The sequence below is a fragment of the Alosa sapidissima genome, chromosome 2, assembly GCF_018492685.1.
Source record: "Alosa sapidissima isolate fAloSap1 chromosome 2, fAloSap1.pri, whole genome shotgun sequence".
Classification (NCBI taxonomy): Eukaryota; Metazoa; Chordata; class Actinopteri; order Clupeiformes; family Clupeidae; genus Alosa; species Alosa sapidissima.
The window spans coordinates 15,971,968-15,998,571 of NC_055958.1; the positions used below are offsets into that span (position 1 = coordinate 15,971,968).

General features: G+C 47.6%; 1 long non-coding RNA gene across 1 annotated transcript in view; it reads right to left on the bottom strand.

The window, feature by feature from the left end:
- Positions 1-247: 247 nt before the first annotated feature.
- Positions 248-26,604, bottom strand: part of LOC121704081 — a 49,278-nt gene continuing 22,921 nt past the window's right edge. Inside the window, exons 3-4 of the long non-coding RNA XR_006030225.1 lie at positions 24,823-24,918; positions 248-430 (exon numbers count right to left, since the gene is read on the bottom strand). This is a non-coding gene — a long non-coding RNA (uncharacterized LOC121704081). The remainder of the gene's footprint in view (positions 431-24,822; positions 24,919-26,604) is intronic.

Here is a 26,604-nt window from a genome sequence, read left to right on the forward strand (position 1 = left end):
CTCCTCGAATGGGATGGTGTCATTTGTGATTTAAAGTTATAGCTGAGTCCTTTCTGGGCCTCTTATGTACATGGGAAGGGCCTCTGTATATAGAAGAGCACTAGGAACACTAGGACGGTTTTTACTGCAGGATGAACGGGCGAACTGTGAGCCCCTGATGCTCACCTTGGATGGAGATGATTGGGTGCTCACGGCGGGTGCACTCAGGAGGGAGCGGCGCAGCTGGGGTGGAGGTGGGGGTGGCGGTGGGTGTGGGGGGTGCGGTCGAGGGAGCTGAAGGGAGTGGGAGGAGGACGAGGAGGAGGAGGAGGTGGAGAGAGGAGATGAAGAGGATAGATGCAGGCAGGGAGGTGACGTCCCGTGGCAGTGCTGTCATGGTGACGGAGGCCAACCTCTCCTCTAGCTGCCAAGGTGGGCCTCTGGGGTACACCTGAGAGAGAGAGAGAAAGAAAGAAAAAAAAGAGAGAGAGAGAGAGAGAGAGAGAGAGAGAGAGAGAGAGAGAGAGAGGAAAAAGGAGAGACCAAAACAGAATTAATGAGTCACTAACTGCCACACATAGTGGTAAACTGTACACTACTGATTTTCTTTTTTTCACAGTTTGACGCAAAAGCTAATTTAACAGTCGATAAATATCTGGACACTACAAAATGAGCCAAGTTAAATGGGATAAACCAAGGCCTAAGTTTCCTGAGAAGCAATGTGCCGAAGCCCCTCTCCACTGTAAAAGTCCATGGTAGGAGAAAAGCACAGTGATAAATGAGTGGAGCTTTGAACCGCACATTGGGTACGGGATTTAAGAGAAGCTTGTAGGCAAGTGCTGTCACCAAAGGGGAAATAAAGCACTCTGAAGCGGCGCAGGCTAAAACGAAATGTACACTGTGATAAACTAATGTTCAGAGAGGTAGCAATGAGCTTCCGGTGTTCCGTTGTTGCAAACATTCCGCCCCTGCTTAGCAATTAATATAAATCGCCTGCAAAGTAGACCTTCGGAAGGAAGCACTTAAAAAAAAAGAAAAGAACTGAACAATCTAAGATAATGCTTCCCTTAGCTCGAGCTTACGCCAATTACTCTTGTTATCTTTCGTTTCCTTCTTACAGTATAGCACCTCGGATGAACTTCGAGGGTGTGGGTGTTTTAATACACAGCAGGAAGGGGGGTTGCAGCTGGTGGTGGTGATCTGATTAGGTGAACAGCGCCATGACATTTTCCATCTTTATATTCCACACCTTCAGCACGCTGCTGTCGCTACCGCTGCTGTAGCACGCCAACCCAATTACGCGACCAGGAGCATGACACAGCGAGAGGCTGTCTGTCAATCCCCCCGTGCTGTGAGGAGAGAGAGAGAGAGAGAGAGAGAGAGAGAGAGAGAGAGAGAGAGAGAGAGAGAGGGGAGGGCAGGAGGGGAGTGTGCAGCAACCCAGAGCCACTAATGGGGGACTGATAATTACCAGGAGCCGACAAATGTAGGCCAAAAATTCTCTCGGTGAGAAAAAAACACTGCAAATCCCTCAAAAAAAAAGGAAAAAAAAAGAAAAAGAAAGAAAAGTTCAGATGAGAGCGGAGAGACTGAGAGAGACAGAGAGGATATAAAAGACAGAGCAATGGACTCCTACGCAGACTGAAACCCACCAGTAACAGATTGGTGGTTACATCTAAAGAATGCAATGATGCAAGGCAAGTTCACCACTACAAACAATATGTATGGCTTTCATCTGAGAGATGAATGGTTAAGGTTCACATTGCGAGGCTCTGCGTCATTCAATTTCTTTTTAAACACGGGGCGGGAAGACCCCCAGAGCAGTGTTTCGCTCTCCATTTAAGGTGGTGATCAATAATAAATTATTAGCCCGGGTAAGTGACAAATCAACCGTGATGCCCAAAATCATTTAGAAGTCACGCTACAACTGGTAACTTATTAGGCAAATGTGGGCCTCTGGTCCATCACAGCCCACTGTCAGCTCACAGAGTTCATCCATTATCAGTCTACAGCACCCATGTACCATGTTTTATTCGTCTCCACAGAGATGGTGATTACGAGCAGATGGAGTTGATTTGGTTCATGTAGATATTCACTTAACAGATGAGAATTCTTCACAGGGATGCTGATTGCTCTTATCATCGGTCTTCTTGCCGAGATATTGGTCACGGAGTCGGTCTCTGGCCAAAGACGGGTATCAAAACACACTCCTGATAATGATGGTCAGATGGCCAGATGGACGAACATGCCCTGACAGGAGTGTTAGCACAAAGCCCAGATGTCCTGCCAAACTGCTGGTCTCCACACACCAGGGGAGGCAGTGAGACGATTGCCCAATTCTGATCTCATCTCAATCTGGATCCAACACTGACCCACTCTAAAGCCTCCACTCACTTCTCTTTCTTTTCCTTCATCTCTATCTCTACCTCCCTCTCTCTCTCTCCCTCTCTCTCTCTCTCAATGTCTTTCTATCACTGAACTCTTTTCCCTCTCAGCGTCACCCAGGGACACATACACCAAATACTGGCCCTGGATAGAACACAGAACAAAGCAGCATGTCCATATTCCGAGCGCTGACCTCTGAACTGCCCTCTGAAAGAGGAGGGAGAGTGGGGGCTCCAGGATGGGTCCAGCTGGTACAGACCGAGCCAGAACATGCACTTGGCACAACCTGGCACCAGACCCCCAGATGCAGGCCCACAGTTGTGCTTAAGGAGGGCTTTTTAGTATTGTGGCATGGCAGATGTGGATTTATTAGTTCATTTACATCAATCTCAGATGGAGTTGGAAGGCCATGAGTGTGCACACACATGCATACACACACACACACACACACACAGCCTCTCTGTCACACTCACAATGCAAATGAGGTCTCTGGACATCTGGTCCTGAAGCCTGCCAGGGTGCCCAGATCGTGGGCAGCACTGGCATCAGCCATCGACTCCCTACTGCCACTTGCCCGCCAAGCTCCTGTGAGCCAGTTTACGGCAACCTCAAGCGGGTGGAAGTCACAGCGGACCTCTGTCGCATGTGGACGGTGGGGGACCCATTAAAGAAGGCCGCCAAGAACACGGTTCTCGAAGTTAGTTTTCGGCGTGCAGTGGGTAACAGGAGTGGTGGCGGGAGTGGAGTCAATTATCCAGTGCCTACTACGCACTTGGCTTAAGGAACTTCCCAAGGATTTATATTAATGAATGCAGCACCACGACTGCTGTCAATAGCCCCTCGGATCAGAAGGAGGAGGGGTGGAGGTGGTCACATGCCTGCTGGGAGAGCAGTGGGAACAGTCTGGCTCTCATCCTGACCGCAACGCAAGAGCAGTCAAGGTGGCGCGAGGGATGGAGGGAGGGAGGTGAATGAAGTTGGACGGAGAGTGAAGGAGGGATGGAGAGAGCGAAAGTGAGAGAGAGAGACGGGGAGGCGAGGGCAGGTGCAGACATGACAGACTGTAAGAGAAGAAGACACAAAAGCAGAGAGAGAGAGAGAGAGAGAGAGAGAGAGAGAGAGGGGGGGGGGGGGGCAGCTGTGACAGGCAGTAAAAGCTAGAGAGAGAGGGAGAGAGGATGAGAGGGGGAAGGGGGGGGTGAATGTGAGAGACCTCTGAGTGTGGTATTGGAGACGTCAGGAGAGAGAAGCCCAGCGTCTGGCCTATTGAGCGACAGCCTGCTCTAACAGCCAGCCTGTAGACAGCGTGTCAGACGGAGGCAGTGTGTGAGTGTGTGTGTGTGTGCGTGCATATATGTGTGTGTGTTTGTGTGTGTGTGGGTGGGACTGTAAGGGGGAGGGAAGGGAGAGTGAGGGGACTGTTGTCCAGAATCAGTAGCCAAGGTGAGTTCAAATTATAGCACATCATCAAACAATACTTCCCTATCACACCCCTGCACATGTCAAGCCTAATGACAAAGAGGCCAGCTGTAGAGGAGGCAGGCTAGACAGGAGTGGGGAGTAGGATGAGGGGAAACACAGTTGGCCAAAATGGCATTATCTGCACTGAAAGTTTCCTGTTATTTTCTGTGAAAGTGTTCTTTCCACCTCCACCGCTGCAATGTCTTTTTGTGTTTAGTGAAATAAAGGAGAGCATATTGAATCCTCAATGGGTGCCAGAGGGAGCTCTGGGGGTAAAGTGAATTTAGAATCGTATAGGAGCACTGCTTGTCAACACTGGGGGGAAAAAAAAAAAAAAAAAAAATACAAGAGTACCACTATGGGGCAAGTGTAACCCAGACATTTCCCTCTTTTTAGATTATTGTGGGAGTTTGAGGATACTTTTCAAGGGTCAACGGTCAGGTACATCCAGGTGAGTCGATCTACTCTCCAATAAGGTCATAAAAAAGCCTTCTTGGCTTCCAACCACACCCAGCTCCCTTCAGTATCATATATCCAGCTCCAGTCCAAGTTAAGCAACCAATGAGCTGCAGTTTTTGTAGACCTTGCCCGTGGGGATAGCGTTAATTTTAACTCGGTGGACACGTTCTCAGCCAATTCTAAGCTGGCTCTATTAAGCGCTCTGGTTCAGTGGTCTCTGGAGCAAATGGCGGAGTGAAAAAAAAAAAAAAGAGGGTTTTCAAGGTTGCGCCATTCTCAAGGTAGCTTTGGGGTCCTATAACACATATTATAGGCTCGGTGCCCGGGTTCGAGTCCAACCTGAGGTATTTTTTAAACCCATGCCCCATCTCCTTCTCACCCATTTCTTGTCCTGTCAAATGAAGGCTAAAAACACCCAACATTTTAAAAAGAGGGCTTCGAACCACACCTAATGTTCTAAAAGACAGACACGTCGACATATGACACTATCGCCTGAGCTTGTAAGATCTTGAACCAGAGAAGTGAATGATGATAAACAAGCCCAGGCGTCCCTAGGGAGACGCACTGACTCCTCCAGCTTGTGTGGAGGCATTTGATTTGATCATCACACATCCGAGGCTGATTACATGCACCTTGTTTGCTCAGGGTTTTACCATCTTCTGGGCAGACTCGTAATTAAGTCCTCATAAGTATTGCGTGTATGGCAACTCTGTCACTCTCTGTGGAGCCCTATGCTCCGCTAACACCGGCATTAGCCGCTCCGCTATTAGAATACTAATGTCGTTGTCAGACATAGCAGCTGCGAACGGCGAGATGAGGGAAAAGTTAATGAAACCCTCTTGTTTTGTCTAATTAAGGTGCGCCCAGATAGAGGCGAGAGAAAGCATAACACGCCCCTGCAAACAGTGAAGCGGCACGCACGCACCGCCTCAGAGCTGTTCGCTCACACCATCGGCTTTTCCCTTCACCGTGCGGTAGGCAAAGGGTAAACAGACTGCAAATCACGGGAGATGAGTTATGCATACTTGAGGAAGCACCATTAAATCAGAGAGGGCTTACGCCGAGCGAATTCAGCTGCGCAGAGCAGAGGAGGGCTTTCATCTCAATCTTTTCGCCATGCTCTCTTGCCTGGATTCCAGAATCAGCCGACACACGCACACACACACACACACACACACACACACAATCATGCATTAGAGACGAATGACACATAATGATATTAGGATCATGACCATGAACAATACTGGAACTATTGTGGCTGTGGTTAACGGCCCAATTATAATAACTCATTCCTTTATTGCAAATCAATAGCAGTGACATCACTCTGCTTGTCCAGCCAATGCTTGCCAATCACAAACATTAGCAGTGGCTGAGCGACCATGAGGTTGAAGTGGCTTACAAGCATTAACACTGGCTTGCATTGCCATGCAGATGTATCATTTGCCATGTGTACATTACAACAACAGAATAAAACACACAAAAAAAAGAAAAGAATCGAGAAGCGTGCAGACTTTTAAAGTATTTACTTATTTACTGCTCCTGGGATGTGCACATTGACCTCAATAAACTGAAGACTACATTACAACAGGAACATGGCAAAAACACCATCACAACTTAATGATCATTGAGTTTGATCATTGTTTGAAAATGTTTTTTGTAAGAGTCATTAGTTTTGCCTATGCCACCACTCAACAAACAAAGTGTGCGCCCTTGGATTGGCATTCCAAAACACATTTGCACATCATTAAAAGTGCAGTCAGCAATCGTATGCAATTTCAAGCCCATAACATTTTTTGTGACATTCAGCGAACATCTCACGATCTGCTAGCTGCCCATCCTGTGATTACACTGTAAAAACAACTGGTCTCAGGCTTAGAAAACTGTAATCTCTCTCACTCACTCACTCACTCTCACACACACAGTTGTTGTTTTCTGCTGGACTCTCTACATAGTATTCATTTATGGGTGCAGGTGGGTTGGGGCGACCCTGACCATGTCTAATTGCCCTCTGTGACCAACCCCACCTCATTTCTCTTCAATGGTCTCTGGGAGCCTCATCTTTTTAGAGGCTCCCTCTGTGAAGGCCAATTGAGCCTGTCTGGATCAGGCTGTGTGTGTGTGTGGGGGCAGATGGGGACTCCACACTTAAAGAAGAATAGCTGCACGCAAAGCAAGATGGAGAAAGGGGAACACAAAAGACGCTCTCGCAGGGAAAAGATGTGGTAGGGGAGTATAGGGCTCTTGGGAGTTGTAGAGGTTGGGCAGTGGGAGGGGGGCTTGGGTGGAGGTTTCTTATAGAGCAGCCGACCACACGCTCACGCTTGGGTGAGTCTGACAAATCGCTCAAAGGGCTCTCCTCAGGAATGCGTTTCAGTGACCCACCGAGTCGGAGACAAAAAGAAAAAAAGAGAAAAAACGCAGATAGTCAAAAAAGATCTTCAGGAATGAGAGCGGGTCCGGGGCAGATAAGGTGGGTTAGGGCAAGAGCGTGTCTGGGAATGTATCTAACGCTAGGTCAACAGTGATCAGTATGTATCGGGGCTTTCCTCAATGCCTCCAGCAGCAGGCTGGTGCCTGTAATTGCACAATTTCACAGTTATCTGAGATTCCAGCACCGCAAGCAATGCCATCTTTGACCACCCTCTGTGTGTGTGTGTGTGTGTGTGTGTGTGTGTGTGTGTGTCTCTCTGTCTGTGTGTATGTGTCAAAGGCGCCAAGACATAAATGCATTTTGAAATTTCAGGAAATGCTTTGACGGACTTCTAAATTCAAAAGGAGAAGGCTGCCACGACAGACTGCCAAAACAATCTTTCAAGATGTTCAATCTGCAATACCAACTTTCAGCTGCTGCGCTCTCTGTTTCGAAATCACCACTGCCAAAACAGCAGAGATGACCTGGAGATGACACGCCAATCACCGCCATGGCAATGAGCTGTCAGAGTACTCTATTCATCCCCATTCTCGCTGTTGGCTACAATCACTCGACTGGCAAACGCTGTCGTAAAGAGAACAGAAGCAGGCTAAAAAGGCAAGCTGAGGTGTCAGATGAATGGATATAATAGAACCATTGGGGGCAGAGGGAATCTTTATTTTCTCTATTTTCTCAGGATCGTTTGAAAAATATTTTAAGATAAAGGTTTGATTTTTCCCCCCTCTCTTTTCTACATGCAGCCTTCCCTCTCTGTATGTTAATGTGTGTGGGTAATTACATGAGTGTATTGGAGTTGGCGCTCATGCATGTCCATTTGTTTCATATGCATTTGCAATATGTGTGTGTGTGTGTGTGTGTGTGTGTGTGTGTGTGTGTGTGTGTGTGTGTGTGTGTGTGTGTGTGTACATGCATTCAGACCTTCAGTCGCGGCTGCAAGGCATGGCTGTGTGGTGGAGCGTAGAATAAAAAGGCAATTCAGTAGCTTGTGGCCCGCGGTGGCACAGAGCAATCACTGGTGGTGCCCCCACCCACCCCGGGCTTCACCACGCTGCCATTCCCCAGCCACCCGCTCAGAGCCCCGGCCACCAGGGGCCTGTGAAGAGGGCTCTTCAAAGGACCAGTTTGCATAGCCTCTGCTCCGTGGGGTCTCCCGCAAAACAAACACACACACACACAGGCACACACACACACAGGCACACACACACACACACACAGGCACACACACACACACAGGCACACACACACACACACACACACACACACACACACACACACACACACACAGGCTGGCCAACTGCACCGCTTCCACACCCAGCCACCTCCACTCGCAAGGTTCTGGTAACAAGCAAAATATGAATGTTTGTGGAATTCGTAATGCAGCGCTTGTTCTATGCAGAGCCAGAGTGAGTGTGTTTATGCATAGAACATTACAAGGGTTATTCCACGAGGCAGGGGCGATGAATGGCTGTTGACTGTGAGACAAGCGAGGGGAATATGGGCCCTTTGGCGAGTGTGCGCGTGTGTCTGAGCTATTGATCATTACCTAAAGGTCTAATCACGGGCGCCCATGAAAGTCCCCGAAAGCCGTAAGCGGGGCTGTTGGGAGGTGATTTAATGCCGCGGTGTGCCAGTGATGGGAGCACTCTGGGTAGGCCGGGGCCATTTATTGGTCCTCAGACGGTATTCAGGCCTCACGCAGCCGTCTGGAGAGCAGACAGACACATTAATTGCGGCTGGAAGTCGTGCTTGGATGCCCTCCTTGCGTCTCTCAGACACAATTGATTTCCATCGCCCGGTTCCAAACAGGCTTGTGAGACTGACACGGTGTGGTCACAGTCAATCTGCACATTATATTTATGAGGATTCCTCTGTGAATAAGGCTTTGCCTTTTGTTTCAGCAGTTTATCAGTAATGTACTTCATGCAAACCGAAGCTTTCAAAGTCACCTCCAGTGCCTTCCTCTCCTCTATAAAAGCCCAATCAATCTAAAATATCCTTAAAAGCTTATGCATGATGGCAGAATTGGACAGTAAAAGCCATCACCTGAGGCAGTGTTTCCCAGACTATGTGCCATGAGTGTTGCACAGGTGTTCTGCAAGAAAAGCAAAATCTATATTCTTTTTTTTTTCTTTGCTGTTAATAATCTAATATCATGGTGGTGTGCAGTGAGATTTTTCTCATAGTAAATAGTGTGCCACAAGAGAAAAAACTAAGGATAGCAGCTCCCAATGTTATTTAATAATTTAAAAATGATTAAAAATTGGTTTAGAAAAATCTCTAGAAAAAGTTTGTAGGTGTATTTGTAAAAGTTTAATCAGTTTTAAACAGTCCGCCGTTGAAAGTTTGAGTGACATCCTGACTCTGCTTAGAAAAGGTGTCAAAACTTATCGAGTGAACATGTCTCCACCCCCAGCGCACCACTCACTGGCCAGCAGTCACGCCTCTCGAGCGTTAGCCACTCTCGTCCTCTCTTTTTCTCTCTTGGCCCCGGCAGCCACCAGAGTCACCGTAGCCGCCACAGCCGCGCTCTCTGCAGGGTGATGAATGGCCGGTCAGAATCAATCTGCGCTGGGCGACGGGCCGAGGTGGGAGGCCACCCTGCCCAATCCAGGCTCCCGTCAGGCTGGATAACATCTCTGCTGGCCGCCTCCACCCCCTAACCTCCCCACCCTCTCACTCACCAATTCTACCCTGGTGACACGCAGCTCGCCGACCAGAGAGTGGGCCTGCTGCAAGCATGACATCGCGCGCCTACGTCCGCGTTCCAAACCGCCTCTCCTGGCCAGGCTCCATCTCTCTCTCTAACAGACTCCCCCCCCCCCCCCCCCCCCCCGCCACACATAGACAATGTTCCAGACTTAGTCGTTCTGGCTCATTGCCCAATCGGTTCACTAATTTGATCTCTCTTCTTTTTTCCCGCTCCTCGCTCTACCTGTTTTGGAAACGGTCTTGGCCGCCTTATCTGCCAGGGCTTCTTTTTTTCTGTCGCAGATGGAATACAGATGAGTGGAGCTCTGCGTTCCTGTCCATCTAATTATATGCAGCGCCAGTTAAACATCACCTGCTGAGAGCACAATGGCTCCCAGCCACTGTCATTTAGGGAAAATTGTAACTATCATTTAATTAAGGGTGTGAGGAGGGACTGCCAGCTGGGGGTTTGTCTATAAGATCACCCCCTTATTAAAACAGATGATATTAGAGTTATGATACAAGATGAATGCATGGTAAATTAAGAGGTGAAGATAAAACTAAATTAATTTGAACAGTTATGTCTTAAATTCTTATGCTTATGCCCCATTTTGAGTATTTTGCCCGACATTGTACATCATCTACTTAGCTCCTACATACTTTGGCCTATAATCACATGGCTGACCTTGGAAAGCTAAGACACTGTAGTTTATTTGACAACAATCAGAAAAACTGTGTGATGTACTGACACAGAGGTACAGAGGCTAGAATATTATTCTCATTCTGCCAGATAACAAGCATCTCTGAACTGACCACCATTTCAGCCCTCTAGGTCACTTGAGATGACTTAGAAACACAACTGAGCCCTAGCATCAGGTCTTGTGAAGCTTCGTGCAAAAGTAGATCAATATAGAATGAAAACTACTTACTTTAGACTATTATTTGCCAAGGTATGCTCATGCGTTTTGTAAAATGCCCTACGGGAACTCCCCATAGGACTTTTGGTTATCCAAAATGCATACTGACAATCAAATGCTTACTGCACATGAACCCCTTTGTGTAGTTTGAGGTTTCTTGTGGACTACTTAGATTGTATGGCAGGTGTTCTGATATAGACTGACTACACAAAATATGGAATAATTACAAAAAAAGTCTCTATTTCTGCATTTACATCTGTACAACTAATATTGGATAATACATGAAGATTCAATTTCTATGGATTCTTGTGAATATTTCAGTACCCAATATGTTGCATCTACTTATTGTGCTGCAGCTACACTGCAGCCAGAGGACATAATACGATTAATCTGAGAATGTAAAGCACTATACAGATTGTACATGAAAAATAATTTTTGGATTCCCAAGAGTCAAAGCTTTCAAATGGTGTATAACACTAATATGCTACATATCAATATGGTGCATATAATTGATTTAGAATGTTGGGGGGAGGTGGGGGAGGGGGGTAAATGAGCCGGTACTGGAACATGTGCTGCATAACACGTATGTAAAAAGTCCACTAATCCCTTACTGAGCACATAGTACAGTCAGGCCAAATCTGTCCTTTGGGTTCTAATGGGACTCCAACACTGGTCCAGGACGTCAGCGGGCGCACCTTTAAGAGGAACAACAGAGGCCAGACCACAAAGAACCCCCTGCGGGGTGAGGACCCCTCCGACGCTGCCTCAAAAGAGCTTCCATTTTGACACCAACCAAAACCTCCAGTTGACACTGGCATCTACACTTCAACGATCTGCTCCATGGAACAAAGGCGAACGCCGGGAGGGGGGGTTGGGCGTAAAGGGCAGCCCATGCAGGACACGTTGGTGGTGACCGCAGTCAGTGGCATTCTGCGGCCAGAGATAAGAGGATGGGCTCCAGAACACCTCATCATTACCTCACCCTGGGAGAAGGGCTCAGGCGAGAGGAGCAATAGGAGCTGTACCATAGAGGTCTGGGAGAAGGGCTCAGGCGAGAGAAGCAATAGGAGCTGTACCATAGAGGTCTGGGAGAAGGGCTCAGGCGAGAGAAGCAATAGGAGCTGTACCATAGAGGTCTGGCTGGGTTTCAGATGGAGAAAGGTTACAGTGATTACCAACTGTCCAGGCCCAGCCATGTGAGGCATGTTTATGAATAGAGGTCTATTGTGTGATGAGTATGTAAAACAGTCATTCACAAACATGCTTCCTCGACTAACACTTGCTAATGAGCGTGCGGCTTCGGAGGGCTGGGATTCTAGAGGAGGCATGGAAAGGGAAAAGGGAAAAGATAACACCACCACCCTGCATGCACACACACACACACACACACACACACACACACACACACACTCCTCACCAGCGATGCGGGAGACTGACTCCAATTAATCGCTATCTCACGAACAACACATGGAATGGAGTCCTAATTGAGTCGAGCTGATGAAAAACAAACACTGGTGGAGCGGAGGCCCACCAGCCGATTTTAATTGATGAGCAAATTGATTACAGACAACTTCAAAAAAGGTAACTGTTGACTGTCGAGTTTGGGGGGGGGGGGGGGGGGGGCAGTCCTCTTCTTGTGTCCTCTGCAACTGACACAGCTGCCGAGCAGACTGTCCACGATACAGAGATCATCATCTTCTTCTTCAGACAGCACACACAGCCAATTACCGTAGGAGCGGAGTGAACAGAGGGAGAGAGTAGCGGTGACAGTCTTGACGGAGGCGGGTGGGCCGGCAGTGGGCGGCAGACCGCGTCGGCAGCTCCGGGCTCCTGACGGTTATTGATGGCACCTGGTGTTAGCCATGATCCCATCAGCGCAGGGGGGGCCGCTCGGGGGCAGAGTGGGTGAGGAATGAGCCGGGCAGGACGGGGCGGCAGAGGGGATTTAATCAGGAGATGCTGTCGTACAGATAGGGCCGACACACGCATGAGCCCACAAATACGCGCATGCACACACACACACCGCACACACACACACACACACACACACAAACAGACCACGCACACACCGCACACACACCACACACACACACACACACACACCACACACACACACAAGGATATCTACAGTCAAGATGCTACAGACGACCATCTACAGTCCCCATCTATACCCAACCCACACACACAAGATACATGTAAACATAAACACACACACACACACACAGGCTTTCTCTTCCCCACCACTATCACCACACCGATCCACCCCCACACACACAATCCACCCACACGTACAGACAAGTGTAAAAACACATACACATGCCAATCTCAAGGGTAGCTCTGTGGCTGTGTGATACGGCATCGTCCTAACCATACATTTAACATATCCTGTTATGACTAGAGTGCTCCAATCCCTGGGACACCATCATTACTTTCCCAGTGGTAATTTTTAGGCTAAATGGATTATGGCACCAAGATGTATAAATGAATATTTAATGCGAAAGCGCATGTCACAGAATTCCCTTCAAGCTAATAGAAGTGTCAGCATAATGTAATTGTGTGAGCTTGTGTGTGTGTGTGTGTGTGTGTGGGGGGGGGGTGAGTGTGTGTGTGAGAGAGAGAGAGAGAGAGGGAGAGAGAGAAAGGGAGAGAGGGGGGGGGGGGGAGAGAGAGAGAGAGAGAGAGAGAGAGGGAGATAGGGAGAGGGACAGAGTGTGTATGCGCTGTAGCTGTTGGGGAAGAGGTCTTTTAAACTGTCTCTGCATGTCACTGGATGGGTATTTTCCCCCATATTAATGCCCATCACCACCTCTCTTCCCAAAGGCCCTGGCAGGGCTGCGTTGTGCCCCGAGGGCACCTGCCCTGCCTGGAGGCAGAGCCGACTGAGCACGCGTCCCTGCTCTATCAGTCACTCGTCCTCAGGCTTCACCCGCTCCCTGCCCTCAGAGGTCCCGCTGCAGGGGCACAAACACTACACTACAGGGATGAAGACTTCAAGCACCTGTCTGCCTCACTGTCCAAAAACGGCAAAAACATAAACAGTAGAAGCTATACTGGATATTGAGTCTTAAAGTCAAAATACATGAATGCAATTTATAAAGACACCAGAGCTATGGATGTAATGAGAATATTTGTATCGTTAGAGAAAAAGATATATAGTGTGCTATATTTTTAGCCATGAAAATGTCATGGGCATCTAATGAATGAGGGGACATATCTGCAAAAGCACACATTTTCAGCTGTCAAGTGATCAGGTGTTAATTGGCACAGGTGTTAGGGGAATCGTTCCCTGTGACAGTCAGATACAGATTTAACCTCAGAGCCTTCACTGCCTTCACAGCAAAATGTGTCAAAGGAACAGGGATTTTTGAAACTTTCGGAACTTTTTTGACATACAGTGTTTTCAGTTTTCTTTCATTTTATCTGCTGCCTCTGTTAAGACTTCAAAAGCAAATGGTTGACCACTGAATTTTAAAAGCTCCCTGAATATTTAACAAAGCTCGGTCAGTTGCAACAGGTCCGCTCTTTGCACAGAACTCGATTACACACGGTCATTTCACATTAGCCTCCACCATGACACTGGCTGGCAAAAGTTCAGCGGAGCAGACGAGACCTGATTCAATTAGCAAATTAGCAGTGGGGCTAACTCGCACAAGTCACCCATGTGCTACCAGACAGGACATGCGCTGAGACCATCAAGGTCCTCTGTTCGTCCATGGCCAGGCTGCCCTCACCCCTCCCCACATGCTAAAACAGCTCGCGGGTCAACGACCTCCACCGCGAGCATCTGTCTGTTCCATTTGCATGGGAGGCAGGTAGAAAGAGATATTTAGTGGAGGGATAAACAAACATTTCCTGAGGGAAATCAAGCCAAATGATGGCCCAAAGCAATCGCTTGTCTGCGCTGGATAGGATTACCATTGGCCGCCATAGGAAGTGGTGTCCACTTGAAAGGGCTCGCTGTGTGAGCGGAGAGAGTGACACGGTTGGGCCTGCATAATTAGCCTGCGCTAATGACTTGGCTATCAATGGCGCCTCTGTGTATGAAACCAAACAAAAACACAGCCATTTCCCTCCTCGCTGTTGCTGCCCGGGAGCCAAGGCCACAGACCAAGGGCTCTTCTGCAAAGGCATTGGATATGAAACCATAACCAACCCCTTTCGCTAATTAGCAAGAGCTTGAGTGTCATTTGGACTAATGAGTGTTAGCAATTAAAGCAGAGAGACAATGGCGATAAATACTAGCTGCACTGTAATGACAAATCCCTTTCTTCCATTGGATTAATAACTATAATAATAATCAATATTATTATATATAATTGATATTATATATAATATCAATATTATATAGTTGTCATAAAAACCTGTGTTTTTTTCTGTGCTGTACAGTTCCATTTTTTTTAACACTCACACTCTTTACACTGTTCTTCACACAGAAACACTTAACACTGTTCTCCACACAGGTCGCAAAGCCAGTCCAATGAGGAAACCTCTACCTCCCTCTCCAATTTGTAAGGACACATTGATCTAGAAGGAACAAGCAGTCGAGTAAATTGGTCCTGGCGATGGTTGGCAAAGTGGAACTTGGTGAAGAAGGAGACGGTGAAGGGTGGGGGGGGGGGCTGGGGGGGTGTTGGGAGGAGGCCGGGGGGGGGGGGGGCACTCTGAAGCTGAAGTGAATGGTGCTTATTGAATTTAGCCTGAGAGCGTTCATCACTTACCAGTGCCGTGCTGCACCACGCTGCCAAGGGACCCGACACAGAACTTTAATAAAAATCCGGGCACGGGGGCCAAGCGGAGCCGGCAGGGGAGCTTTAGTGCTCCAAAATGAACGTTTTAAAAGCAGAATTAATTTGTTGGTTAAGGTTCTAAAAATAAGAGACGAAGCAGAAGAAAAAAGAAAACCCTCTCCGACTCGCAGTCAGAGTTTTTGATTAAGGCCGAATAGAGACACGCTGATAATGGGACAAGAGAGAGACAGCAGGAGTAGAGAGGAGACAACCATCGTGTGAACCTCGTATCCCAGCCTCCCCAAAATAGGGCCTTTGTTAGCACCGATTCTCAAAGTAACTGTAACCCAATACAGACTGCTGGGCCTGCCTACTGATTCTGAATCTGAATTAATAAGCATGTAGCATGATGAATGCATTTTTCTTTAAAATGTCAGTGTCACTGTCATCTTGCCATCAGATTCTTAAAATACCAGCTCCTGCAACTCCTGATTGCGTTTCCTTTCTTGCCGACAAAGCCCTCAAACAACAGAGCTGACTGACACCCCGTGACTGAAATGTCACTGGGCTTGATGGAGCATTTGCGTCCCCTCTTGAATACGCACGTCCTGCTTTCTAGCAGGTGAACAGCCCGCTTCCTCTGAAAGGTCAGGCATCGGGAGGAGGCCCGCGTGGGATTTTCTGATAAGTGGCCAAGAGAGAGAGACGCCTCCGCCGGACCACATCCCGTCTTTTAAGAACCTGCGCTGCCCACTTCCCTCCTCACTCAGCCGCCCGCAGCAGGTGCCGCTACAGCCAGTACTCCAGTTCCTCCGCCTCTTCTCCACATCCGCTCCCTCTTTCACCCACCCGCCCGCCTGCCTGCCTGCCCAGCCCGGCTGTCCTCCCACTCCCCCGTCTCCCCTGGAGCAGGCCTGGGTGTCTGGGGGCAGCGGTAGGGGATCTTTGGAGTGCTTCCTCCTCGGCGAGCGTGATTGGCTCGGGTTCCTTCGCTGCTGTCAGAAGCCTGCGCCTCTTCTCCAGTGCGGGGGCAGCTGCAATTGAGCTGAGCAGAGGCTCCGAGAAGCTGCTTCAGCTTCCAATTCTCTTCTTTCCTCCCTCCCTCTCTCTCTCTGTCTTTTCTCATCTTGCCATATCTCCATCACACACACACACACACACACACACACACACAAAACACCCACTTGCTTAAGCGCCACCTCCATCTCTCCCTAAGACCAACACAGCAGCTCTGCCTCAGATGAGGATTGTGACAGCATTGCAGCGAGACCAAGCACAAGTGCCAGGGCCCCAGAGAGGAAGCCAGAGCGGACCACATCTCTGACACTTCCCACGGGCTACTTGTCCGAGACGTGGGCCGACAGACGCCGTCTACAGAAAGTGCGACCAGGCGCTGCCCTGAACTGCACGTACGATTATGAAATAAGCCATTCTAATGTGTCTCGACTGCTGACAGCCACGTTGATATTTAATAGCGTATTGAAAAAAAAAACTGATTTCATTAATATCCACCTCTAGTGATTTCCACATTACCATGTAATTTCTCAGCTGCCAAAACACCCAGGAGAACTTGAGAAAAGACAATGACATAATGACAAGCTCAATGTGCTCTAAGCGCATGTTAAACAAGGAAAACGGAAATGTCACACAAACACCCTGGAATTCTCTTGCGATTTTTTATTTTACCACATCACTTGTTAAGTGATGAACCATAACCAGAATAGAGCACGCACACACACACACACACACACAAACCTGTCTGCTCCTCTGCGCTTGTAATTGAAATGACAGGGAACTGTTTGAACTGGTCAACACAAATCTCTCCATCGTTTACACAAGCCTCCACCCCAACCCCCCCCCACCCCACACACACACACACACACACTAGAGAGAGACAGGCCCCCCGGAGGCAGAATTGACCCCAGACTAGCCTGACGGCTCCTCCATTGCTTGATTCAACAAGCCCAGGTAAAGGCCCTTGGGCTGTGGTCACTAAAACAGGCCACAAAAAAATGACAGACTGAAGAAGCTGACATAATCCAGAGCAACAAGACTGGCTATTACAACAGCAGTGTGTATGGAGTATGTATGGACACTACAATTAGTATGAAGCATGGTATCACAAAAAAACAGCATCATATGCTGTAGTCCTAGGCTATGCTTTGTACTTATTACACTCCTTGTAGTTTTCTCCGTGTATCTCTATTCATTAAGGCCGTCTGCTTCAGTGTTGTGCCCCAATTTCATTCTATACACCACTACAATGACCATATAAACGCTATTCAATTATAGGCTCTCAGGTTGCACTCTCATGTTACAACACCCAAACACAAGGAAAACGTCACAGCCAGCAGATGTTTGTGGCCAACCACTAACTACCAGGCCCTTACAAACAATACCAAGGGTTTCAGAGCTGAAACTTCCCTTTGTAAACACGAAGAGGGTTTTGGGGAGAGCTTGCCGTGGCTGCTTTAGACACGTAGCGGCGTGTAAGCCCAGCCGAACGTGCCCTTTTACAGCACCTGAGACAAAAACGGCTTTGGGGGGAGGTCAATGTCTCCCTGAGAAAGCTGGAGGCCGGGCGCCCACTGGCAGTCTGAGCGTTTGATTGTGCACACACACAGTTTATTGGGTTGTTAAATCAAAACATCCAGACAGGCACATTGTACCAGGATTTATAGTGTCAGGATGGGGTGGCTCCTGTTCAGCCAAGGAAGAAAAAAAAAAAAAAGTCAAGAGCACAGCAAGAAAATGAAAATACTCACACACGCGTACACACACGTACACACACACACACACACACAGAGACCAATTAAAAACCGAGGTGATTACATCTTGGTTAATGGTGAACTTCTAAGGAATGTGTCACACCAACTTAATTTGTTCGTTACAATGCTTAGACAGTTGTGGTCTACTTTAAGGAAGTCTTTTTCAGCTTCAGTGCCCGTGTTGCAATTTGATGGGGTATCCGATGACTACGGTGAAGCCATCAACATGTCAAGGCATCTTGACAGAGTAGCATTTAATCTGACCGGAAACCACACACACACACACACACACACACACACACACACGTCAACGAACCAATGAAGCTTTGTCAAGACAGGATGTTTACTATAAATGAGATGCCATTACGGCTGAAAGGGCACTGTACGTCTTTTCACGACCAGTATTTATCACAATGGGAGTAGCCCGATTATTCAACAATAGCAATCAGTCAAACCCGCTGTTGTGGCCTCCACTGCCACACGCTCGGAGACTACACAGAGATAATTGAATGCATTTCGGTGTAATTGGAGGGAAAAGGAAACCAACATCTGCTTCCGTTTTAATTGTCGTGTGGCTTCACAACAAGATTTCTTGTTACGGGTGTCTCGAAGCATGACCCAGGCTTTGTGCCAGCAAATCGAAAAGTGGAATGAGAACGCTGCTAGCCACTGCTGGCTCGCACTGTGATGGGAATTTGCATGTTGCAAGCGAACAAGCCCTACAGGGCACTGGTACAAGAGGGGGGTGAGGGTTACTCATGGAGAACTCACCAGCATCTGCCAAGGCAGTCCAAAAATTTTTTTTACATTCACTACACACTCTCAAGTTCCCCCAGGTAGCAACTAATGAAAAAAAACATTCATTATTACAACCAATATGACTAAAATAAACTGAATTAATTCATTGAAGAAATCTCTTTAAGTCTTTAAGGTTCTTGTACTAAAAAAACTTCATACACTGTCTGTTCTGCACGTAGTCAGTAAAGAAAAAAAAAGGTCCTGTGATCACAGAAAAGGAAGGGGTGGGGGGGGGGGGGCAAACTTCTGAGTCTGGACCTAATTACGATTTAATCCCCCTCTATACATCTGCGTGGCTCTACAAGACTATTGTGCGGCTGAGAGAGATCTGGAGGCCGAGGACCCTGACCTTGCAATGTTGTTCTCTGACTGCAACATTAGAGGGGAGTGCAGATAAGACCTTTCTGTCAGAAAGAGCTTAATTGAAGTGAAGTGAGTGCCGTGAAGAAGCATGCAGGCAATGTGGATGAAGAAGCAGGGGAGGGGAGAGAGAGAGAGAGAGAGAGAGAGAGAGAGAGAGAGAGCGAGCGAAACACAAACAACTGGGAAATCTCTTCAATCCCTCAATCAGAGTTTAATTATTCTCAAATAGGAAAGAAAAAGATCAAAAATAGCTTTTAAAAAGGTGGGTGTGGGGGGAAACAGCCTTGGCTGTAAATCTGCGGGGATACAGGCACAGCTTAGATGAACCCCCACAGCAAACAGAACCACAGAGCCCCAGGTACCTCATGAAAACTCCTGAAACTCAATTTCAGTCGCATCACTTTGTTTTCTTAAGACAATAAAAAGTTGTGCACCATGTACACAAAAACCACCACATAATCATGGAGCACAGAAAGCGAGCCTCTTCTAAAAGTACACTGAAGTACTTCTATTCAGTTGGTTGAGGACTACTGAATAGTGCATGATCTCCACTGAGGGCAATCAAGTTCTGCTTTCAAAGGCTTCCAAACTGACACCTCTTCTTTTCTTTCACGCAGTAACCACATCATGCCTTCCCATCATGTCACATAATGAATTTTTCATTAAAACTGCCAGGATATTCTCTGACAGCCTACAACATGGTCTCCCAGCCCAATGCTGATTTATTCATGGCGGTAGTAATTTTTATTGTATGTGGTATTAATTAAAAAAAAATAATAAAAACATTTTCATCTCCCCTTTGGCAAGCCTCTCAAATATGCTTCAGTAACATTCATCAACATTTTCCCGTCTACTGTAGCTACAGAGAGGCAACCATGACAGAATATTAATCAAGGCCATTGTGCCTCGAGAGTATTCAAGAGGGTGCTCAAAACAGGTCATCAGGACTTTGTAAAAAAAACAGGGTTGTGCTGGACGAAAGAGGGGCGGCAGTGGTGGTGGTGGTGGTGGAGGGGTGAAAAGAAAATAACTTCCATGTTATGTTGTTGGTCCTTGTCCAACCAGACGCTATTTATTTAGCTGCATCTTCATTACATTATTAAGAGAGGGGGGGGAGGGGGGGGGAGAGAGAGGAGAGAGGGAGGGAAAGAGAGAGAGAGAGAGAGAGAGAGAGAGAGAGAGAGAGAGAGAGAGAGAGAGAGAGAGAGAGAGAGAAAGAGAGAGAAAGAGAGAGACATGGAGGGCGAAGTGCAGCAGCCCTGGCTATCCTCCAAGGCCAGCTGTGTGCCCCAGCGCAGTGGAGGCCCGATCTATAATTAGGTAAAAGACTGACTGCGCCTCCTAATCCCCCCCTGAATGATTAAGCAGCAACACAGGATTATGGGAGTAAATTGACGGCTACTTCCCAGTTTGCACTGCGCATTCCCACAATTCTCTAGGAAAACAAGCTGGCACTCTGAAGGGGCCTCTGCAGAGAGAAGTCAGGAGTTGGTCCTGGAGTTCTTCAGTGGTGTGTGTGTGTGTGTGTGTGTATGTGCGTGTGTGCGTGTGTGTGTGTGGGGGTTGCTCAAAAATGTAGGTAGTCTGAAACACAACACATGCAGTAATACAACAACCTTGTGAACAACTGAAGCTCTGCCTCTAACTCAACATCCCATCATGTGTAAGACTTCAGCCCCTAAAAAAGGTGCAAAGCCGGACAACAAGCAATGTTCTCATGCATGAACTATACTATAGCATGTGGGAGCACAGGGTGGACTCAATGGTGTTGACACTTAAGGTCTTACCCGTGGTATTAAATTTGCAAACTGATTTTGTCTGGTTATTAAGTGTCCTTGCTGAAAGCAGCACACTTACTGTTCTTAAGTATTATTATTCCCATCTCCCTAATTTTAAGCCAGCTCTAGCGCCTAGGCCCTTTGAGACAGAGACACCGTTCCAACTTTAAAACGTCCGCTCAGTACCGGTGTAAGTTGCTCGCAAAGATGACGTCAAGTGGGCATTCAACCCGCAAGCCAATAGTTGAATAGCCCTCTCCTAGAGCTTTTGAGATATTGCCACTGCTCCAACACTGAAAGGCACTGTTACAATGTTTGGATTATACCAGGTTCAGCATAGCGTATGCCACTGTCTGCTCACGTTGGTGACCGGACCAGGGCAAGCACACTTTCGCAGTTCCCGCCGGAAATGCAGTCTAGTTAAATTAGCTTTAGTTAGACTTTGGCCCTAATTTGAATGATGGGCAATCACGTTGCTGATTAATGTAACATCTTTGTAACATAAAAAGTGTTTCATTAGGTCATATCTTGCACAGGAAAACATGTAATAGAATAAGAGCGCAGAGCTGGTACCAGAGTGAGACATGATTAAGTTAAATGAAAAAGACGTTTTCTAACATCTATTAGATTGCTCTAGTATTGCTCAATCCAGCCAAGAGAGCGATCTTCCAGATGAATGGCATCTTGATATCTTAACAACGCAGGCAGTAAAGGCATTCAGCTTTGAAAAGGGAGAGAGACAGAGACAGAGAGAAAGAGATCAATCAGTAAGATGGAAGAGAAAACCAAAAGTGAGAGAAAGAGAATGCGAGTGAGTGAGAAAGATAGGGAGGGAGAAAAAGAGAGAGGGAGGGAGAGAGATGGGGGGGGGGGGGGTAAAGACATACTCAACACAGATTTATGCATCTTCACAAACTCTGCCATATTGGGCATTAAGCACACTCTCAGTCTGAACGCTGCCCACACTGACACCCAGTTCATAGGGAGTGAGGGGACTGCAGGGACAGAGTTAACCACCGTTTTACAGCCACGGCTTCCGCCCAGCAGAGCCAGAGTGTCCGGCGTCCAGAGGCCAGGGAGCTGGCTGCTTAATAGCCCTGCAAGCCCAGCACTATTTACTGGCACCGCAGCCTGTCATGACTGCCCCCAGACAGAAGCTCCACGCCGCTCATTAAGCGAGAGCCAGAGAGGCAGCCACAGGACTTCATAAAGAGGGGAACAATGTTAGGGAGTCATAAAGTGGCCCTGGCCTTTACGCGGATCTCATTCAGGCGCCTCTGCCTTCTCTGGCCTCACCTCCCGCGCCCCCGAAGACCTTTAAGAGTCTGTCTAGCCCGGCCTCCCACAGGATAACAAGATTATTGAGGGACTTTAATAAACTGGGACCCTCTTCGCGGGAAGTAGGCAGTTTGTTCCCTGAGGCAGGGTGCACTGGAATAATAAAAAAAAGAAACCTCAGTCCCATTTCTCTTTGGTTTTTCTCTGGCAGTTTGACTGGTGTAATGTAATGTAGGCTAAAACTGTAATTGGCTCACTATGTCATAATGGCATATAAGAGCAAAGATGGTCAAATCTGGACGAAATAATGAGTATCAGGAGTTCAACCCAATATTAGATCAAGAGAGAAAAAAAAAAATCCAACCAAATTCTCGCTCTCGCTCCAACTGCAGTAAGGCGGTGGATTTGGATTTGGTGGTGGTGGTGGTGGTGCTCGTGGTGCTCTTTGCCAAACCAGCCCAGGAAAAACTATGTCATGGCTCCGTTGTGGCACAGATTCTTGCCGTACGGCCCCCTCCGTCTCGTGTGAATGCCTCCACTGTGTGACCAGCCAAGGTTCTGCCAGCGCACCCCCCCTCTCTCTTTGTGGCCTGAATGGGCACAGCTCGGCCACGTCTTAAGGCACACTAATGTACCATGGCTGCGGCACAAAGACAGCGTGGTAATTTGCCAGGGATAATGGCACGCCTTTAATTCCTCCGCAGGGGAAAACAGAGACTTGGAACCCACAGACGAGGGGTCCCTTTCTCCAACCCCCCCTCTCTTCTTCCCTTTTCCCTCCATACATCCCTCTATCCGTCCCTCCCTCTGTGAAGCCCTCCTCCTTTCCCTCTCAGGTCTTGCTCCATTCATATTTTAAAAGGGGCTGTTTTCTTCCGGCCCATTGTCATCCCAGACCAAATATCAGCAAACAACAGCAGGAGAAAGGGAAAACAACATCGTGCATTGGCTCCACTTAGCCGAGCAGAGCACACCATAAACATCGCCCAAAAGAGGAAAGGGGGGGGGGGGTTGCTGGTTATTAGGAGGTGTGGAGGGGTTGGAGGAAGGCGAGGAAAGGGTGAAGAGGGTGAGGGTACAGAAAAAAAAAAAAAAATATCTTGGGGCCAGTGATGCAATCTGGGAAACATTCGGGTCACAAACTGAATGAATCCCCCCCCCCCCCTGTTTGTTGGAGGGGTGGACGAGACACGAGGAATAATAATGCAATCAGGACCCAGGGCTGGCCACAGGCGACTCCCTCACACGCTGGAACAGCTTCGTGGAGCGAGCGAGAGAGACAGAGCATTTTATTTTGTTACAGGGGGCGACTGATGAAGACGAGGAGGTCTGCCCTGATGATGATGAACGCAGCAGAGAGAGATAGATAGATAGATAGATAGATAGATAGATAGATAGATAGATAGATAGATAGATAGATAGATAGATAGATAGATAGATAGATAGATAGATAGATAGATAGATAGATAGAGAAAGAAAGAAAGAGAGAGAGAGAGAGAGAGAGAGAGAGAGAGAGGTCTCAGCAGTGATGCTGGAAGAAATAAAATAAAAAAATTCTTCTTTTGAAGCAAGAGTTTGTTATCTCCCCTCCCCAGACTATCCTCTCGTTCCCTTGTCTAGGAACAGTAAGTCTCACTAGCCGTCCATACAAATCCTTGGCTGAGACAGATTTTTACCACGAACCTTCTCCCCCACCTTACCCCCACCCTAAGCGGTCAACTTAAAATGAGGTTCTCCTATGAAGTCTAGCCCTTAACAATTACATACAGTATAATCCGTATAATCAGTACCGGTACAGTGTACACTTGAAAAGTTAATTTATTAGACATTTATACTTATTAATTCGGCTGATGCTTTTAACCAAAGCGACTTACATATGTCAATTATTACAAAGGACAGTCTCCCCATGTATGTCATGCAAGAGTACTTAAACCCATAGAGCCTGCCCATCCACTGCTTTCCATCCACCAGAGGAGAACATTCAGACTTCACAGCCAGCCTGAACCGCAAGCCTGCATAAAGCCTGCATGAAGCCTGCCTGATCCGCATGCCTGCATAAAGCCTGCATGAACCGCTTGAACCCTGTTCACCATCAGGGTGTAGCTTTTGAAAAACTGTGATTAGGACACCGACTATCCATAACAATAATAAAAAAAAATGGTAGAGGTAGAGCGCTCCAACATCCACAGAATGTGAATGAAGTGTAGATGAAAAGGTTGGCACTGCATGCCCGATGCCTTTATAGTGACAATGGCTTCATCATAGACCTCTGCTGCTCAACACAACCCCCTTTCAACACACTCATCTTCACAGGCAGTATAGAGAGATTTCTCATAAAGGAGTTATCTAACTTTGTTCTGTGAGGGGGTGGGGGGGGGGGTGAGATAGCCTGAATGAATGGAAGTGAGAGTGTGAAATAACGTGTGGAGAGAAGACAGAGAGCTTGTGATTGAGACGAGATGAGATGAGATGAGATTGAGAGGGGGGTGAAAAAGAGACAGAGAGCGAGCGAAGAGAAAGAAAGAGAGAGAGTTGGAGAAGCGGGGAAAAAAAAGGATGGAGCCATGGAGTTCAACAGTCTCTCCAATGGAAGGAGAATAGGATACCCAGATACAATGAGACAGCCCCCCCCCCCCCCAATGAGTCCAAATGGAATCCAAATGACAATTTGCATCCAAATGATTTTGCTTTAGAGTAAGCAAGCGAGGACCCACGGCATGCTTTGTGCAAGTCATCGACCATAACAAGGCCTGTGCTGCGGAGTGAGAGGAAGGAGAGAGAGGGACCTACTTCCAGAAAGACATCATGGGCACGTCATCCTTTGGAAAAGGGCAGGCGAACGGGGGGCCGCGCGGCGAGAATGGGGAGCTTTTCCTTTTGAAATACCTTTGAAAAGGAGACAGAAAAAAATGGATTGATTGATCGAGTGTGTGTGTGTGTGTGTGTGTGTGTGTGTGTGAGAGACAGAGAGAGAGTGACGCACTCACATAAACAACCCCCTAACTTTCTCTCAAGGGTGACGGTTAAGGTTCACTGCAGAAGCTAGGGGCGTGGGGAGGAGGTGGAAGATTGTGGTAGTGGTGTGGAAAGTGCGTGTGTGTGTGTGTGTGTGTTAGTTAATGCCTATTGACACTTCCCCTTCCCTGCCTGGCAGCATCCAGAAAGCTCTGAGAGGGCCGAAATCAGATCTGGCATCAGTCTGGCCCGCTGCCCTCACGCGCAGCCTGAGCTGACCTGGACACAGCACTAATGCTGACCCAGCCCGGACGTGGTCCAGATCCACTCCAAGCGGCCAGTACCCCTTGCTGAATGTCAGCGGCACTGTAGCTATGTGGCCGCTCCCATTCACCCAGCAGCGCCGCCACGGTAACGACCGCAAACATCTTGACATTAGCATGTGCGAAACAAACAAAAAAAAAAAGTCGCCCCATGTTTCAACTTAAGACAACTCCCTGGCGACAACAAAGGCTCCTGGCAGACCGTGAACAACACGTGATGAAAGAAAGAAGCCCCTCTGCCAGTAATGTTTCACCACAAGTCTACAGTCACGTCATGTAGCTTTCGTCACCCTCTCGGAGGCCCATGTCTTCTATTGAACTTCTCTTAATGTTCGGTAATTACATCAGTTTTGTGTCAACTCCAGCTGCAATAAAACAGCCAGCCAGTCGGGGGCGTAGACCCCGGGCCAACAGCAGCATCTCTCTCTTTTAGTGCGGAACATCACGGAATGCAGACAGCTTGACAGTTTCAGGTTGAAACCCGCTCCACCTGTGATAAATTATGCAGCTGTGGTTGGAACAGCTGGTAAAAAGGAGAGGAATGGTAAATTTTTGTTTATTTACGGGCTCAGAAGTCAAGGTTAAAACACATCAACAGCATGTCTGATGTGTGTCTGCGGGCAAATTCTACAGGCGCACATAAGCCGATATGCATGACTGAGTTACCCTGGTGCATGTAATACTTTCACAGATATAATTGTTCATATTAATTGTGTGCACCACAATAAACCCCCATTTTATTTGCCCATGAGCTATGGGGTGTTCCTCTCAGTCCTGATAATACTGGAACTTCTTTCAGTCACCTGACAAGAATCCTGATAATAAAGGGGGTCTAAAACGGTCTGGCATCAGACAGGGCCCCTGTGATCTGTGCTAATAGTGCAGTCGGGCATCAAACCCAAATCATTCATAATGAACATCAAATACTTCACGGCTGAACTTCTTTAATGAAGTTCTGATCTGTTCCTACCTGAGCACACAGCATAATCGGTCACCTGGCATACTTTTTTTATTGCAAATACACACTCTGTGAGAGATTAAAAATATATGAGAAGGAAATTGGGTAACACTTTACTTGACGGGTGAGTTCATAACACATTCATAGCAGCTGTCATAAACTGCACATAAAGCATTCATGACTGTTTCATGATACATGACTCAACATTCATACCAAACCTTTCATGAATGTGGAAGACAGAACAACAAAAACCTGTCAAAATAAAAGTCTAACATCGTATTTGTGTAACCATTACACAATGGTTAATGGATACCATTAATTTAATCTCTCCAGCCT